Raw genomic sequence first — 16,073 nt, forward strand, 5'->3', positions numbered from 1 at the left:
CTTCTGGGGGCCATCCCACTCCAAAGGTGGGCCACTCTAACTCACACAATGTGCGCAATTTTCCTGGCAACAACTTAATCCCATAGTTTCCTGAGAAACACTTTTTGAAATGTTTAATCATGCAGCCCAGAACTGTCGGCTTTGATTTTGATGCTCCCATTATTATTAGTTGACAGATTTTACGGCCTGTAGGTGTGGGTCTGCTTCTGGCACCGCAGACTGTGACTCCAGTCTGTGTTTTTCCACTCCTCAAAACAGTGGAGTTCTCAAAAACCCTGCTGCCTCATGGGCCTAATATCTATCTGTTTAGCTGCAAGGGCTCTCAGTGAGTAATCGTTTTACATTAGGCAGCTGCCCTTGATGCTCTTCCGGGCCTGGACAAGGGGTCCCTGCATAGTCTTTTTATAGCCTGAACTGACAAAATATGAGGCAGGGATGGCCGGCCAGTGGCAGAATAAATGGACCAAAACGGGACCTCAGAAGAGGGTTCCAGCCAGTCCTGGGGTGGCTCCCTCTGGCTCAGGTCTTGCAGTTTTAATTTTAGACAGAGGGGTAGTATTGAGGCTGGTTTATTATTCACAACAGGATATTCTGGGGCACTGATGACAAGGTTGCATCTGAAACTTTTTAAAGTAGTCTCATTTTAGTCCCCAAAGGCACGGGGGTCTTTTACTTATAGTCTGTTCTATGTTCCTTTTCCTCCCAGTATAGCTACCCTGTGCCGGTGTCACAAACAAGACAAATGGAGGGTTTTCACTGCGTCCACCTGGCCACTCCCTCGCTGGGATGAAGGTGACTCTTAGCTTTAGCAGGTGAGTATAAGCCGCTGACTCCGATCAATACCCCAAGGGGCTGACACCGCCATGAGCTGTATGAGGTCACCATGGAACCACAGGTTGGGACTCACTCGACCTCCATAGCAGAATGCCGCAGAGCTACAAACTCGAACCTGATCGCATGCTTTTCAGGACACACACACACACACACACACACAGATTATTTGCACATTCTCCTCCATATCACCGGGGCATCCCTAATCCAACCTAATCTAACTTGATCTCCCCATCTGGAATACTGTCAGACGGGGAGCCTGGAGGAGGTGATCAGTCTCCCCTTCTGTCCACTTGGACAGACTCTGAATACCCTAACAAAAATATGGACGCTTCCCGGGGTTCCTACCTTGTTCGGCCGTGTTGCTTGGTGAGTTGATCCATCCCTCCACTGAGTCCGGTTGGGGCACAGCCGCCCAGAGGACTGAATCAGCCACAAAGGAGGACCCAGAATACTGTCAAGTGGTGTGCCTCCTCATTCGCTTTCGGAGTTCCCGACCTCCAGGCGGTTGCTCCACAGACCCGCCGGCTCAAGGGGCCAGTGTGGTTGGATTCTCACTGGGGCCTCCATAAATGTTGCAGCAAAGTGTGTTACAGCTCAGTGTTACAGCTCAGTTGTGACAGCACCCTGGATCCAGGTGAGAGATCAAGCAGCACTCAGAGGGTTGGAGAGTTCAGGTTTACTACACCAGCAGCCCCAGAGGAGTTAACACTCCAAGTTCTGGACCCCATCTGTAGCTTTACACAGGCTTTTATAGGCTACCAGTCTAGACTTTGCAACATTTTGTAACATCATATGCGAATAAGGCATATCAAAGGTGACTAATTAGGAACAAGCTTTGTAGAAATGGACCAATCAGGAGTGAGAGAAATGGACCAATCAGGAGTGAGGGAAATAGGCCAATTAGGAGTGAGGGAAATGGACTGATGAGGAGTGAGCTCCATGCAAATGAAGTGCTACAAATGGACCAATCAGGAGTTAGTTCAGGGAACCAATAGAATTTTAGGGGTAAGTTCCACTTTCTTAGAAGTAAGCCATTTCAGAGGCAAAAAGCGAGATAATGCCACTGGGCCAGGAAACTAGATGGTGCTGGCAAAAGAGTAGTGGTCCTTCCTGGGGGTCCTGCTGGTCTTTTTCATGGGGCTTCCCACCTCACTGGAATGACTTCATCTTTGGCTATTTGCAAAGAAAGCAGGCAAAAGTCACCCCCTTTTAATTTGAAGGGGTGTGGGAAATAGACGAGACAGTGAGGGAGAGGAGGCAAGCGGTCAGACATGCTTCAAGAACCAAGGAAGGATTTAGGTACGCAGAAGGAAAGCCAAGACAGGCTGTTGTGCCCTGGTGCCCATAGTGAACTCTTATAAGGAGACAACTTTGCTGGAGGCCTGCTGCAGCATGAAACAAACACGACAGAATAAAAATAACAAGACGATGGTTCAGTGAGAGAGAGAGAAAGAATCTGAGTTAATGCTCCTGGGACATCCCTGTCCCCATCAGGATCTGAAATGGACCTGAGTCAGCATGAATTGTTATCAAATGAGTATTTTACATACAGTTTATTGCTTAGGGTAGATCGGATGATTTTTCAGAAATATTTACTCTTTCCTCTTCCACCTGCAGCCCCTTGACTTTGGGTTTGCCCTTGTTTTGGCTAACAGAATGTTAACAGACATGACCTGATCAAAGACTTGAAAAGCAGTGACCTGACGATTAATCTTGCTCTCTTGTAATTCTGCATTGCCATAGGAAGAACTTTTCCCCAGAGAACTGAATGTAGTACCCATATTTTGTTACACAGCAATAGCTCCCTGATACAGCCTTAAAGGCTCCTCATAAAAAACAGCAGCCTTCTAACTCAGCCCTTCATACGTCTCAGCCCTGTTCTCCAGAGGCAAATATTTTCAGCCCTTTAAATTATTTCTTCTGTTAATTACCTCTATTTTAAAACAATATGGGTAATACTGTTATTTCTCATGTATTGCTTACAGACACTATATATTGACTTCCTGGAGGGTATTAACACAGTTTTCATTTCACAGATGCAGAGGCTGAGGTCCAGAGGGGTGAAATGACTGTATAAGGTCCTGTGGAGTGGTCAAATTCACATATTCTGATGCCAGATTTCACACTCTGCCCACCATAGCCTCTATTAATATTACTTATTAATAAGTCAGCAGCATTCGTGACACTCTTTCAACCCTGGAATTCATACATATTTCTCATCACACATTTACAAAACAAAGGCCAAAAACTTAAACCATTTACCAAAAAGCATTGCTCTAGTACTGGAAATGAAGACACCCCCTAGTTCAGTCCCTTATTTCCAGGTAGAACAACTCCACTCCATCCACTACATTTTTTTATTCAATGTTTGACAAGTCTTTATGCAAGTGGCAAGTACAAACTAAAAGACTCTGTTTTCAAAACTGTCCCTTTTTTGCAACAGTTGTAACATTTACTTAAGAAATATTGACTTGCCTTATGAAGCTCACAATCCAACAACGGAGAAATGGTGTTGCTAATGTTAGGGAAGGACTTCAAGACGTGCCACCTCCAAATATGCCACTTTAGCATATTGATTATTTTGAGTTAAAGGTATATGGAAAACAATGGGAGACAGAAAGGCACTCATTCCCATTTTTTCTTCCTGAAAGCAGAGGATACTCTTTATGTGGGAACTGCCCTCCCTATAACACGAGGGAAAAAACCATTTTTATCACCAGAGAGGGAGTTGAGTCTCATAGAATTTGCACAAAGACACCTTGTTTAAATAACTCTTATCTATCTTTAACTTCTCTATTTTACTTTCCCACAATTCCCTCTTTTTGCTCAACCCGGCATATATGCGTTTAAGTGTTGCCTCTTCTTTGGGTCTTCAATTCTTTACGAAGGCTTCAAGGTCGTGGTAAAGTTTATAGTAAATAAATTTGTATGCTTTTTCTCCTGTTACGTCTTATGCCAGTTTAATTCTCAGGTCCAGCCAGAGACCTTAAGAAAGTAGTTTTTGCCTACCCAACAGTAGCAACAGCCAGCCATGGCCCTTCTGATTCTGGTTCTAAAAAGAAACTCCCTAGAATTAGCCTGATGCCAGTAAATAGCAAAGAAACTGTTCTCAGGTTATTATTTCTTCATGAGTCATTTGTATCTTGGAACTGTTATTTTCTGAGTACATTTTATTTCATTGATAGCACTTATTGTCTGTCTCCCCTTAATCCTGGGAACGCCAAGATAGGTCCTTCTTGATTTGGTCACTGCTGAATCCCTAGTATCTATTGCAGCTCCTGGCACATAGCAGGTGTCCAATAAACACCTACTAAGTGTTATCCTAATTTCATCCTATAAAACATTCTTTTCTTCGATTATGGCTACAGATTAATACTTTAACATCTGTGGAACATCAGTTTACGATGTGTGTTCAATCAACTGCTTATTCCTATTCCAATCTTATTTCCCAAGTCAAATTCATTTCATCAGGACAGTGAATGGGAAATTTCATTTTCATCTGTTTTCTATTCACTGAAAGGTGCAGGAGCCGGGGAGCGGGGTTCTAACTGCAGTTACTGGGCATGAGGAAGCCATTTGGGGTATTAAATAAATGCTATTTCTCAACATCCAGTAAAGGCTGAGCTCAGGGCACGCCCTACAGAGGTCCGGCAGAAATGGCGAATTTCCCCTCCGAGCCCCCAAAAGGTTAGGTTGACGAGACCGGAGAAGAGTGGGCGAGCCCTGACATTTGAGGCGGCGCTGGCGCAAGGGGGGAAATTCTGACAGCGAGGTCTACAAGGGGCCCGGAGCACGGCTTCTCCTCTACTCCCACCCGTGTGAAAAGCCCCCCGAGCGTGGGCCACCCAGCACAACTCCCACGGCCGGCCGGGCGCCGGAAACGGGCCGGCCGACCCGCAGTGACGTAAGACCCACTTCCGTCGACCCAGACGCGCGGCGACCGGATTGGTCCAGGCGCACCGCAGTGGGCGGGGCGGCGCGGCGCGGCGCGCGAGGGGGCGGGGCGCCGCGTGTTCTCAGCCGCCCGCGCGGTCGGGGGCCCTGGGTCCTCGGCCTCTGTGTCCTTCCTCGCAGCTGGGGGCGGCGTCCGCCAGGCCCCGGGGCCGCTTCCTTGTGGACGGCGAGAAGCATTTGAACGACCCGGCCAGTCACGTTGGGGTGGCCGCTCCCATGGGGTCCTTGCCCCTTAGCGACCCCGCGGGCTTCCGGAGAAGGTTGCGGCCTGGGAGGGGGAGGCAGGAAATCCACGTCGAAGCTGTCCCCGGTCCCAGGAGCCATGGGTGTTTTGAAGAATCAAAATCCAGGCTCTGCTGCATGCAGCGTGCTAATCTTTTGATGGCTTACTGGAAAACCGGCAGAGCCCTGCAGGGAGGGAAACAAGGCTGTGCCCCGGGCACCGTTTTTTGTTTCTTACTTCTCTCAAAAAATAGCTGCTGCCGGTCTCTGCTGTGCCTGGCATCTTACTTGTGGAAGTAGAGTAATACCTGATTAGGGTTTCAATCCGGGGTTATCACAAGCTTTAAAAAACCATTTTCGTTTGTAAAATGTGAATAGTGATGCCTCCCCAGAGCTTGGAGAGGACCTAGATCTCTCTTACCTAAAACACTAAGGCTCAAAGGAGTTGAAATGTTGAGTCCCTCCTCGTCATTTCCTACTGTGGTTCTCTATTCTGATTCTGCTTCAGTGATGTTTTAAAATAATCCAGGAGCCACACCAATGTTTCTCTCAGGGCGCAAAGTAATCAGTATTCCACCCAGCAGTACACATTTGAATCTAGCAGACTTCCTGACTCCCTGCCCTTACCCGTTGCCAGCATCGTCTATCCCTTTCTTTACTTGAGACCCGCTTACTCCGCAGATTGTTACACTGTGGCTGCACTAGGTTGCGAACAGAACATTTGGGGGACCGTTTGCACGTCTGCATAGTTCTGAGGATCTGCTGACTTTGGCAGTGCACTGCCATGTAGGGGATTAAAATCAATAGGGTTTTGCGAAGGACCTTGGAATCCCTCCACACTGTGGTTCAACATCTTTTCTTCCTTATCGTCCATATTCTTACCTCTTAATCTCCTTCACTCATTTTCTCTGTTCCTTGAACATACCCGGTATTTTGCCTTCTTCGTACTTGGGCATAGCAGTTCCCTTTAACTGGAATGCCCCTCTGCTTCCGTGCCACACTTTCAATGTATTATCCATCAATCAAAACCCAACCACAGTGCCAGTCCCTCCAGGAAACTTTCTGTATGTTCCCATAGTAATTTGTCCTCTTAATTTAGACTCTGTAAGCTGTGTAGCCTTAGTTAATGATGCCTATAAACATCTTCGTTACTCTTTAGGTTGTGAATGCTGTTGGGATGGTGCCTTATCTGTATACAACTCACCAAAACAGCGAAATGCATTCAAGAAGCGTTTATTGAGTGCCTGGCATGTGCCCAGCTCTACCCAGCCAGGGTGCCATGGATGCAGCAATGGAAAGACAGTGTTCTCTCTCACAGAGTTTATGTTCTAGTGGGGAGAAAACAAACTGGAAACACAGCCACAAAGAGCTCTCTGTGCCAAGTAGTAATAGATCCTATGAAGGAAAATGAAGGCGGAAAAGGAGATGAAAGACTGTGGGGAGGAGGTGCCCTTTTAGAGAGTGGTCAAGGAAGGCTTTTTTCTGAGGAGGAAACCTGAATAAGATGAGGGAGCTGTAATAGAAAAAAACAAATCTGACTCCATATTAGATCTGTTTCTTTGGCTTTAACCCTGTTCCCTGTTTTCTAGGCTTAGTCCTGCTGGCTCTGCACCTTTTGTAAAAGAACGTTGTCTTTAGCCTGAAATATACAGGAGAACCTAGTCTCAAGGCTCTGACCTTTAAGGATATTAACACTTTTGCACTTACATAAAGATAACAGAATAGAAAATAACATTTGTTTTGTTGGAGTTTTTACAGGGATAGCATGACCTGACCCAAGTGGACAGCTACAAGAACAGAGAATTCCTACACCAAGAATTTTACGACAACCAACCACACCCCTTCCCCTTTTTAGTATAAAACAAGCCTAAATTCTGACTTGAGGAATATGGTTCTCCAGGACATTAGTCTGCCATCTTCTCAGTCTGCTGGCTTTCCGAATAAAATCGCTATTCCTTGCCCCAACACCTTGTCTCCCAATTTATTGGCCTGTTGTGCGGCGAGCAGGATGAGGTTGGACTCAGAAACAAAACCAGTCATGTAGAGAGCAGAGGGAGAGATTTTAGATGAGGGAGCAGCAAAGTAAAGGCCCTGAAACAGGGGTGTGTTTACTGCTTTTTTGGGTGGGGAGTAATTAGGTTTATTTATTTATTTTGTAATAGAGGTGCTGGCAATTGAACCCAGGACCTCGTGTGTGCTAAGCACGTGCTCTACACCGAGCTTTACCTTCCCCCAACAGTGATGTGTCTGGCATATTGAAAAGACAGCAGGGGAGTCAGGCCAGAGGGGAGTGGCTGACGCAGTGCAGAAGGTGTGGGTCAGGCTGTGGACGCACTTGCATTAGACAGTCAATAAATGCTTGTGGAATGAATTGACTTGATAAGGGATGGAGAGTGAAGCTAGTGACCATGAAACTTGGACATGGTGTGAGCGGTATAGACCCAGGAGGCATAGATAAAGTTTTCACAACTTGCTCGTTGGAACTCTTATTTAGTGTGGCAACATTTAATTGAAAAAAATCTTAATGAAAACCAGTGCTTTATGCAGTGATCTTCCATTCTAATGGAAACCCAGAGGACGAGGAGGCAGATTTCATGGAGGAAGAAATGGATTGAGGCCATTCCAGTGAGTGGAATTGTTTGGTAGATAATACCAATCACTAAAAGTTCAGAAGGGAACAGAACCCATCTCCTGACGTTGTCTTGCCTTTTACCTGCAGGAAACATACGTGAATGTTAGCTGACCAAAGTTGAGTTTATGAAATAATCAGATAAATTTTAAAACCCCTACCTTCCCCAAAGCTAAAGTTAATGTGAGGGGTGAGGAGCTAGTACCCTGTAGGCAGATCTTGGCCTTCAGCACAAAGTCATAAGCTTCAAGGTAACGTTGCTTGTTGGAGTGATGTTGCTGTGGTAACAGTCGTCACTTGTAGACCAAAGATTTTTCTCCCTAGTGGCTCATGGCAACTTACCTCTCGCCAGTAGATTTAAAAAATACAAAACACTTGTTTGCTTAATCGTTTTTGGTTACAAGCTCTTAATTTTTTTAATTTTTAAATTTTATTATTATTATTTTAAAAGTTAGTTTGGCTCCCTCCCAAAAGTGGCTCCTATAGGCTATTGATTTCGCTCTTCGTAACATTTCTCAAAGTTTAAATGAATGTCAGTTTCTTGGCAATCATTCACGTAGATGAGATCGATTGTGGTTTTTAACTCAGCTCGCAAACCACTGAGTTGACAGTCTCACTCTTGGTTGCTGAGTCAACACATCTTTTTATTCATTCACAGAAATGAGTAGCTCCTGAATTAGTCACAACGGGTAGCCAAATGTTAACGTAGCCTCGGAACGAGACCTGGGTTCCATCCCTGGCTTCTTCATTCCTTAAGTGTGGCAGTGTGTGTGGTAGGAAAGTATTTACTCTGAGTATAGCCCAGGTCTGCCCCACGCTAGCTCAGTGGTCCTTAGCAAATCACTTATCCTTCATGTCTTAGGTTCCCCATCTATAAAACAGGGTGACTTCTGAGGGTTCTTGTGTGGATTAAAGGACTTAACAGAGACAAAGCTAGAACACTGGCCTATAGTAAATACTCAAATGCTGCCATTAATACTTTTTAAAAATTATTATTGAAGTATAGTCAGTTTGCAATGTTGTGTCAATTTCTGGTGTACAGCATAATGCTTCAGTCATACACATACATACATAACTTCCTTTTCATATTCTTTTTCATTACAGGTTACTACAAGATATTGAATATAGTTCCCTGTGCGATACAGTAGGACCTTGTTGTTCATCTATTTTATACAGAGTAGTTAGTATCTGCAAATCTCAAACTCCCCATTTATCCCTTCCCATCTGCTTTACCCTCTGGTTACCATGAATTTATTTTCTATGTCTGTGAGTCTGTTTCTGTTTTGTAAATAAGTTCATTTGTGCCTTTTTTTTTTTCTTTTTTAGATTCCACATATGAGTGATACCATATGGTATTTTTCTTTCTCTTTCTTTCTCTTACTTAGAATGACTATCTTCAGGTCCATCCATGTTGCTGCACATGGCATTATTTCATTCTTTTTATGTCTGAGTAGTATTCCATTGTATAAATATACCACAGCTTCTTTATCCAGTCATCTGTCAATGGACTTAGGTTGTTTCCATGTCTTGGCTATTGTGAATAGTGCTGCTGTGAACATTGGGACGCATGTGTCTTTTTGAATTAGAGTCCCTTCCAGATATATGCCTAGGAGTGGGATTGCTGGATCATATGGTAAGTCTATTATTTGTTTTTTGAGGAATCTCCATACTCTTTTCCATAGTGGCTGCACCAAACTACATTCCCACCAGCAGTGTAAGAGGAGTCCCTTTTCACCACACCCTCTCCAGCATTTATTGTTTGTCTGCCGTTAATGCTTGATTGTTAACTGAACTCTGTCAGCTTCTGTTTCTCTAGTGTTAGAAGAGGAACAATAGTTCTTACCTCGTAGAACTGGTGAGAGACTAAAATATTTAGTGTGCTGAAGCACAGCATCTTGCACTGCAGGAAGCAACCCAAAACTACTGCTATTATTATGATTTAGAAAACATTGATTTATCAATAGTTGCAATCTGTTTAAACTCAGTGATGGAGTACAGTCCATAGGAAAGAACATAGAAAGTGATATACCACAGAGATGTACCATCTTGGTGAAGATGACGAGAGGTAGAAATTTTACATGTAATATTTGCCTTAAGGTACAGTGACAGGGTCTTATGTAAGGATGTGAAAAAAAAAAAAAAGTAATAAAGTGAAAGGCACTCTTCTTGGAGTAAGAGCAAATTCCCGGGACTGAAACTATCCAAGTGCTGAGTACCTGCCTCAAACCAACACATTTATCTCTGCGTGAAAGTCCCCAAGAGACTCGGTACAGGGGTTGTGATTCTAGAGTCCACAGATGCCCAAGGGGCACAGATAAAGTTCAGTTTGAATGGGGAAAATTACACCTTTTGTTTTCACTAATCTCTAACAGAAGTCTAGCCTTTCCTTCAATTTTGAATTTAAAATTTCACAAAGCATAGCCAAAGGAACAGAACCTGTGGTGTTGCACCAATGAAATCAGTTATTGTTATGTCACATTACAGTCCTTGCAGAGATCCCCAAATACCATTTATGCTCCAGATTAATTTGCAGTTGTGACAGGTCTGTAATAATGAAGCAGTGCATATATTATCCCACCACAAATCAGTTTTTAAATATTTGGTAAGTATATTTCAATACAATCAGTTTCTATCATAATCCTTTGTATTTATTATATTTAGAAACTTAAGAACATCATTTTGTGGGGCCCCATAAGCGTCAAGTTTACAAGATGAAAGGGTCAAGGGTCCCGGGCACAGAAAGGTTTAGAGTCTTTGGGAAGGCATTTGGGCTCTGGCCAGACAGCAGAGTCGGAACACTTCCTCGGCTCCTTTCCAGCCAGGGGGCTCCTGGCAGGCTGCCCAGCTTCCTGCACTCTGGGGATGAAGGCTTGTGAAGTATCACTGAGGACACTGTGTAAACGGAGAATTGTGCCTTACAAGTGGTAAACCCTCAGTAAATGTTAGCCATTTGCGGAAAAGCATCTTATGGAAGAAAGGAAAACGGTACAGCTTAGGTTGGAGTTTACACACCAGAATGAACTCCCAAGCAAGTGGGAAAGAAGTAAAGCATTGGGTGGTGAAAAAGTAGGCAGATTGAGTGCGAGTCATTCATTCATTCATTCATTCATTCATTCATTCAATAAAGGTTTTTGGATGCCTACCACTGCCTCTCAGCACATTCAGTGGCACTTGTGGGCCTGGGGTAAGTGTAGGAATGGCGCTCACACACTGCATGTCTAAATATTGAAAAGTGGCAAAACCAGCGAAAGCATGTGTTCTGTTCTCCTATTTCAACAGAGAAATCTTCCAAGGAACAAAATTTTAAAAATTATTGTTTTTATGTGACAAAGTTAGGAAAATATCGAAGATGATTAAATTTAATTATTAAAGATGTTTGAATGTTCTTTGATGGCCTGGAGATGTCTGAATGGGTGGTGAAGTCACAAAATTCATAAATTTGTGTATACTTGCTGCTTAAAATTTATTTTTCTTGCCTTCACTTTATTATAATTGAGAATTTCACATCATTTGTGTTTTGTTGACAGTACTGACTTAAAAGGATTAAAAAATGGAGTATAATTGTACTCAAAGTATACAGAATTTTTATGTATGTAACTGAAAATATAAATGTAGGTATGGAGAATTTTTAAATTCAAAAGTTTTTCATGTTTGTTTTAAAGCCATTTTTCTTCCAAAAGTTTCAAAATTTTCTATTAAAATTAAAATACTGTACTTGATAAATATCAGATATCTAGAATGATTTAAATATATCTGACTTTATTTTGTGATATTTAATTAAATTTTATTAAATATTTTTATAAAAATTAAAACTTTGCCATTTTGGGGGGTGGGGTAAATGTCCTTCTAGTTAATTCCAGTAAAGAACCTGTGTTACAGTTCCTATGCCACTTACTACCATAGGCAGATTTCAGAGTAAAATGAATCGTTTGTCATTGCAAAGCATTCCTCAGACTTCTTGGGCAACTGTTTTTGAATTCCATGGTAATTTCACAAGAACTTTCAGAACCACTAACAGGAACATCAATAGGATCAAGATAATAGGTACTTGGCACTTTTGGGAAGCTATGCTTTCCATCATATTCTTGCAAAATAACAAGTTGTGCAAGAATCTATTGCATCCTAGGTCTCTGAGAAGGATTTGACTAATTGATTCGCCTTTTCCCAGCCCCAGTACTTCTGTGGCTCCCACTCCCCATGCTCTGAGGCGCTAGCATAGCACAGAGACCCTGTCACCTTGTGATTCAGGATGTAGGAAGAGCTGCAGGGAGGTGTTTACCTGGGGAGTGACAGTGTCAGCTCCGCTGACAGCAGAGCTATGCATTCTCTGTGCCAGCATGAAATGCTAGGTTCCCAGTCACAGAGCCACCATGTGTTAATTGTGTGTGTTTGTGATTTTGTGGGGCCCTGCTCTGGACAGAACGTATTTTATTCAACAGTGTGTCTAGCTTGGTGTGTAACTTCTGAATATCTGGCATCTGCCACGCTGGTCTTCATTTGTACTCGTGCCCCAGGCGCTGCACAGTGTTGAAGGAGGTCTGACATTGGAGGTACACATTTATGAGTCATTAACACAGACATGGCTGTCACACAGAGAAAGTGTGAACTGGGAGGAAAAGGGAGTGAATTGGACAGCTGCTAACATTCCACTTTTCCTTACGATCTATGCTTCCTTCTTTCCCCCACTCCACCTTTTTCCTCTTCTCTGATTCCCCACCCATTTTCTTTTTTCGCAATTCCTTTTTAGCTTACTCCTTCCCATGTGTCAGAACTCACGTTAACATCACAATCGGCTATCTCCAACAGCGTCTGCTTGCCTGGGCTGGATAGATGCTTGGAGTAGCGGGTGGGGACGCTGAATCTTGAAAGAATCCATCGTTGGGGAAATGACGTCTTGACAGTGAACATTGCCCGGATGAGGTGGCCTCTATGATGTGTGCTGGCAGGACAGGAGCATGTTGTAGAGGACGCTCATTTCGAGGAGCTGTTTATCTTCCTAAGTACCATCCTTCTCTTGTTTAGAGTAGTTGAACCTTCATGCTGTTTAACCTCAAAGTGTACCCACTCGAGATATCTGACCTGAGAGCCACTGCCAATCAAATGACAACGAAATCTCTTCCTTGGCTTAGAATGAGGTGTTTAGAATGGGATGAAATACATATTATTACTGGTACTGTAAAAGTGCTGTTGTTTCATGGGGGGTCATCTCTGATTTCGTTTGGGAAGACTTTTTTGGAAGAGATGATTTTTTTCTTGCCTCTGAATGATTAGAAGGCTAAATTGGAGAAAGCAATTTGATACGTATTTTATTTTTTTTTTTAACATTTCAACTGTGAATCTTTATTAATCTTTTTAAATAATATTTTCCACCTTTGTTGTTCTGTTTACAGTGGCTTTCCCCATCCAAAGACTGGCCAGTTCTTTTACTTTTTCACTTTGGATATTTAATTTAGTTGGAATTTATTTTGGATTACACTTTGAAGTAAAGATCGAACTTCATTTTTTTTTTCCCGAAGAGCCAGCCAGTGTTCCCAAGATGTGATATGTATTTTAAAGCAAATGAAAGTTGTACTAAAAGAGTATTATGCTTTTGGCTAGCTTAAGTGCTATGTGCATCTAGTGAACAGAAGCATTTACCTTAGCTTCCTAGGATGATTTTATCAAACAAGAATGCAGTCACATGAACGTTATAAAACTCTTTCCACACCTGAATGAAGCTGTGCATAGCCGCCGGTAGAATAGTCCTGAAGTGGTTGATTTTGCTTCACTGTAGGCTGCTCATACTAATCTTGAGAATCTTTTAGCTCAGTCAAGACTTTTATGTCACTGACCCCACTTCAAAAAGTGAGCTAATTGTGGTGCTAGGAAACCACACACGTCGCTTTCAGGGGAGGTTATAGCTCTGCCCACCGAATATCCAGAACGTAGGCAGTAAGTAGCATTTAGTTAAATGAAAATTTAGTCCAGTTAAATGTCCTGCTGTCAAGTCACACCCGGAGCACCACATGTAAATGAGGAAGCCACTCGGTTAGATTGTGACTTTGAGAATGTTAGGAGGTTATCAGCCGCAGGGCAGTTTTCATGGTACTCCTCTGCTCAGCCAGCTCTGCTGAAGTCGGTGGAGGGGATCCCACAATTATCACAGGTAAAATGACACTCAGATGAATTTCAGAATTTGGGAATAAATTCTATAGATAGCCCATGCCTTCTTCTCCTTCTATGTTGCTACTTCCCCGGTGGCTTTACTGATGATCAGTGCGGGAAGCTAAGGAAGGACATTTTTGGAAGGCAGCTATGCTCACCACTGTACCACCAAGGCGAGAGGGAAATTTTTGAAACAGTAAGTCTCATGATAACAGTTACTATTTTCTTGAGAACTACGTGCCAGGTGTTGAAATGAATACTTCACAGTCGTTGTTTCATTTAACCCTCACTAAGTGAGCATGAGGAAAAGTGTTACTGTACCTGTAAAGTATGGTTGGAAAAGTGGAGCCTCAAGGAGGTTGAGAAATTTTCCCAAGGTTGCACGACCATCAGTGGCAGAGTAGCTTTAGATCAAACCTAGGGATCTAAATCAGCCTGGGAGCAAAGCTGGGGCCCTTAACCACGTGCCGTACTCTCCAGTCCCCATTGCATGGGGTTGATAAAATCAGACATGGGAGCAAATCCAAACCACGACGAGATACTTCACACCTACTAGAATGGCTATAATAAACATTTTTGTTGTTGTTGAAAAAAAAAAAAACCACAGAAAACTAAGAAGTGGTAGCCAGGATGTGGAGAAACTGAAACCCTTACACGGCTGGTGGGAATGTAAAATGCTGTGAGCTACTGTGGAAAACGGTTTGGTGATCCCTCAAAAAGAGGGACCAAGTGACCACACAGCAGAGCATTTCCACTCCTAGGTGGACACTGGACAGAACTGAAAACATGTGTTTGTACAAAAACTTGCACACGAGTCTTCATAGCCATATCATTGTAATAGTCAAAAAGTGGAAACAACTCAAATGTCCGTCAACTGACGAATGGATAAACACAATGGGGTAAATGTACACAATGGAATATCATTCAGTCACAAAAAAGGAATGAGGTATGGATACATGCTTCATCGTGGAAGAACCTCGAGAATATTATAGTAAGTCAAAGAAGCCCAATACAAAAGGCCAGATGTTGTATGGCTCTGTGTATCTGAAATGTCCAGAACTGGCAAATTCATCAAGACAGAAAGCAGATTAATGGTCACCAGGGGCTTGGAGATGGGGGCAAGGATTGGAGAGTGACTGCTAACAGGTCTGGGGATTCTTTTTGGATCGATGAAAATATTCTGCAATTATATACTGGTGGGGATTGCACAACATGGTGAATATACTAAAATCCAGTGAAATGTACACTTTAAAATTATGACCTTTATGTGAACTCTATCTTTTTTTTTTTTAAAGGCAATTTCAGGTCAGATCCAAGAGGTCCTTGAATACTGGACTCTAGGGTCCCGGCTTTCTTTGGTGGACAACAAGGAGCCCCTGAAAGTTTCTAAGGAGGATGGAGGCACAGCAGAGTCACGGAGACATGTAACAGGCTTAGCACGTAACAAGTGTTTAATAAACAGTACCTCCCTCCTCCCCATTCTTTATCCCCCAATTCAAGACCAAGCCCCCCTTGGAAAAATAACTTTTTCCTGTTTGGATCTTAATGGGAAACCATCTGTTTTGGTCCAAATCCCTTTGCTCTTAGCAGCCCTGGTTGTCTTCTTGAGAGGCCTTTAGCCACTCACTGCAGGACGCGTTCTTAGCGTCTTGAAAGATTCCTCCTCCTCTTCCTCTTCTCTCTCCTCCTCCTGTTCCTCCTTTTCTTTCTTTCTTTCTTTCTTTCTTTTTTTTTTTAATTGGAAACAACGGTTTTCTAAAATGCCCTCAGAGATCTCAACTTTACCCAACGGCGTCACCCTGCCATATACAGTCTGTGCTTCCTTTGTCTCCACTTCCCTCCCTCCACATCTTCCTCCTCCTCCCCACCTCTCACCTGCTCAGCATGGAGCACAGTCAGAAGGAGCCAGGTCACAGCTGGTTCTAATCCCGGCTCCCGGTCCTGCTGATAATCTGGCTAGACTCATAGCTCAGTGTTCTTATTTGCATAATGTCTTCATCATCATCATCGTCATCATCGCCATCATCATTGTCATATCAACTCCTGGGGTTCTTTTGAGGCTAGGATTCACTAAAGTGCTTATCTGATGCCTGGTACCCCAGCAGCCCTCAATAAATTACAGCGAGCGCATCGCTACTGCGATAGGGTTAAGGGGTTGGGTGTGGCAAGAGCGCTGATGTTTCTTCAGAAGGGGGTTTCATCCCTCAAATCCCAAATATTTTAAGGGCGCGTTGAAAGCTTTGACATGGAGAACTATTTAAGTGACAAAACTTGTTTGCCAAAGTCATCT

This window comes from Camelus bactrianus, chromosome 13, assembly GCF_048773025.1.
Source record: "Camelus bactrianus isolate YW-2024 breed Bactrian camel chromosome 13, ASM4877302v1, whole genome shotgun sequence".
NCBI lineage: Eukaryota > Metazoa > Chordata > Mammalia > Artiodactyla > Camelidae > Camelus > Camelus bactrianus.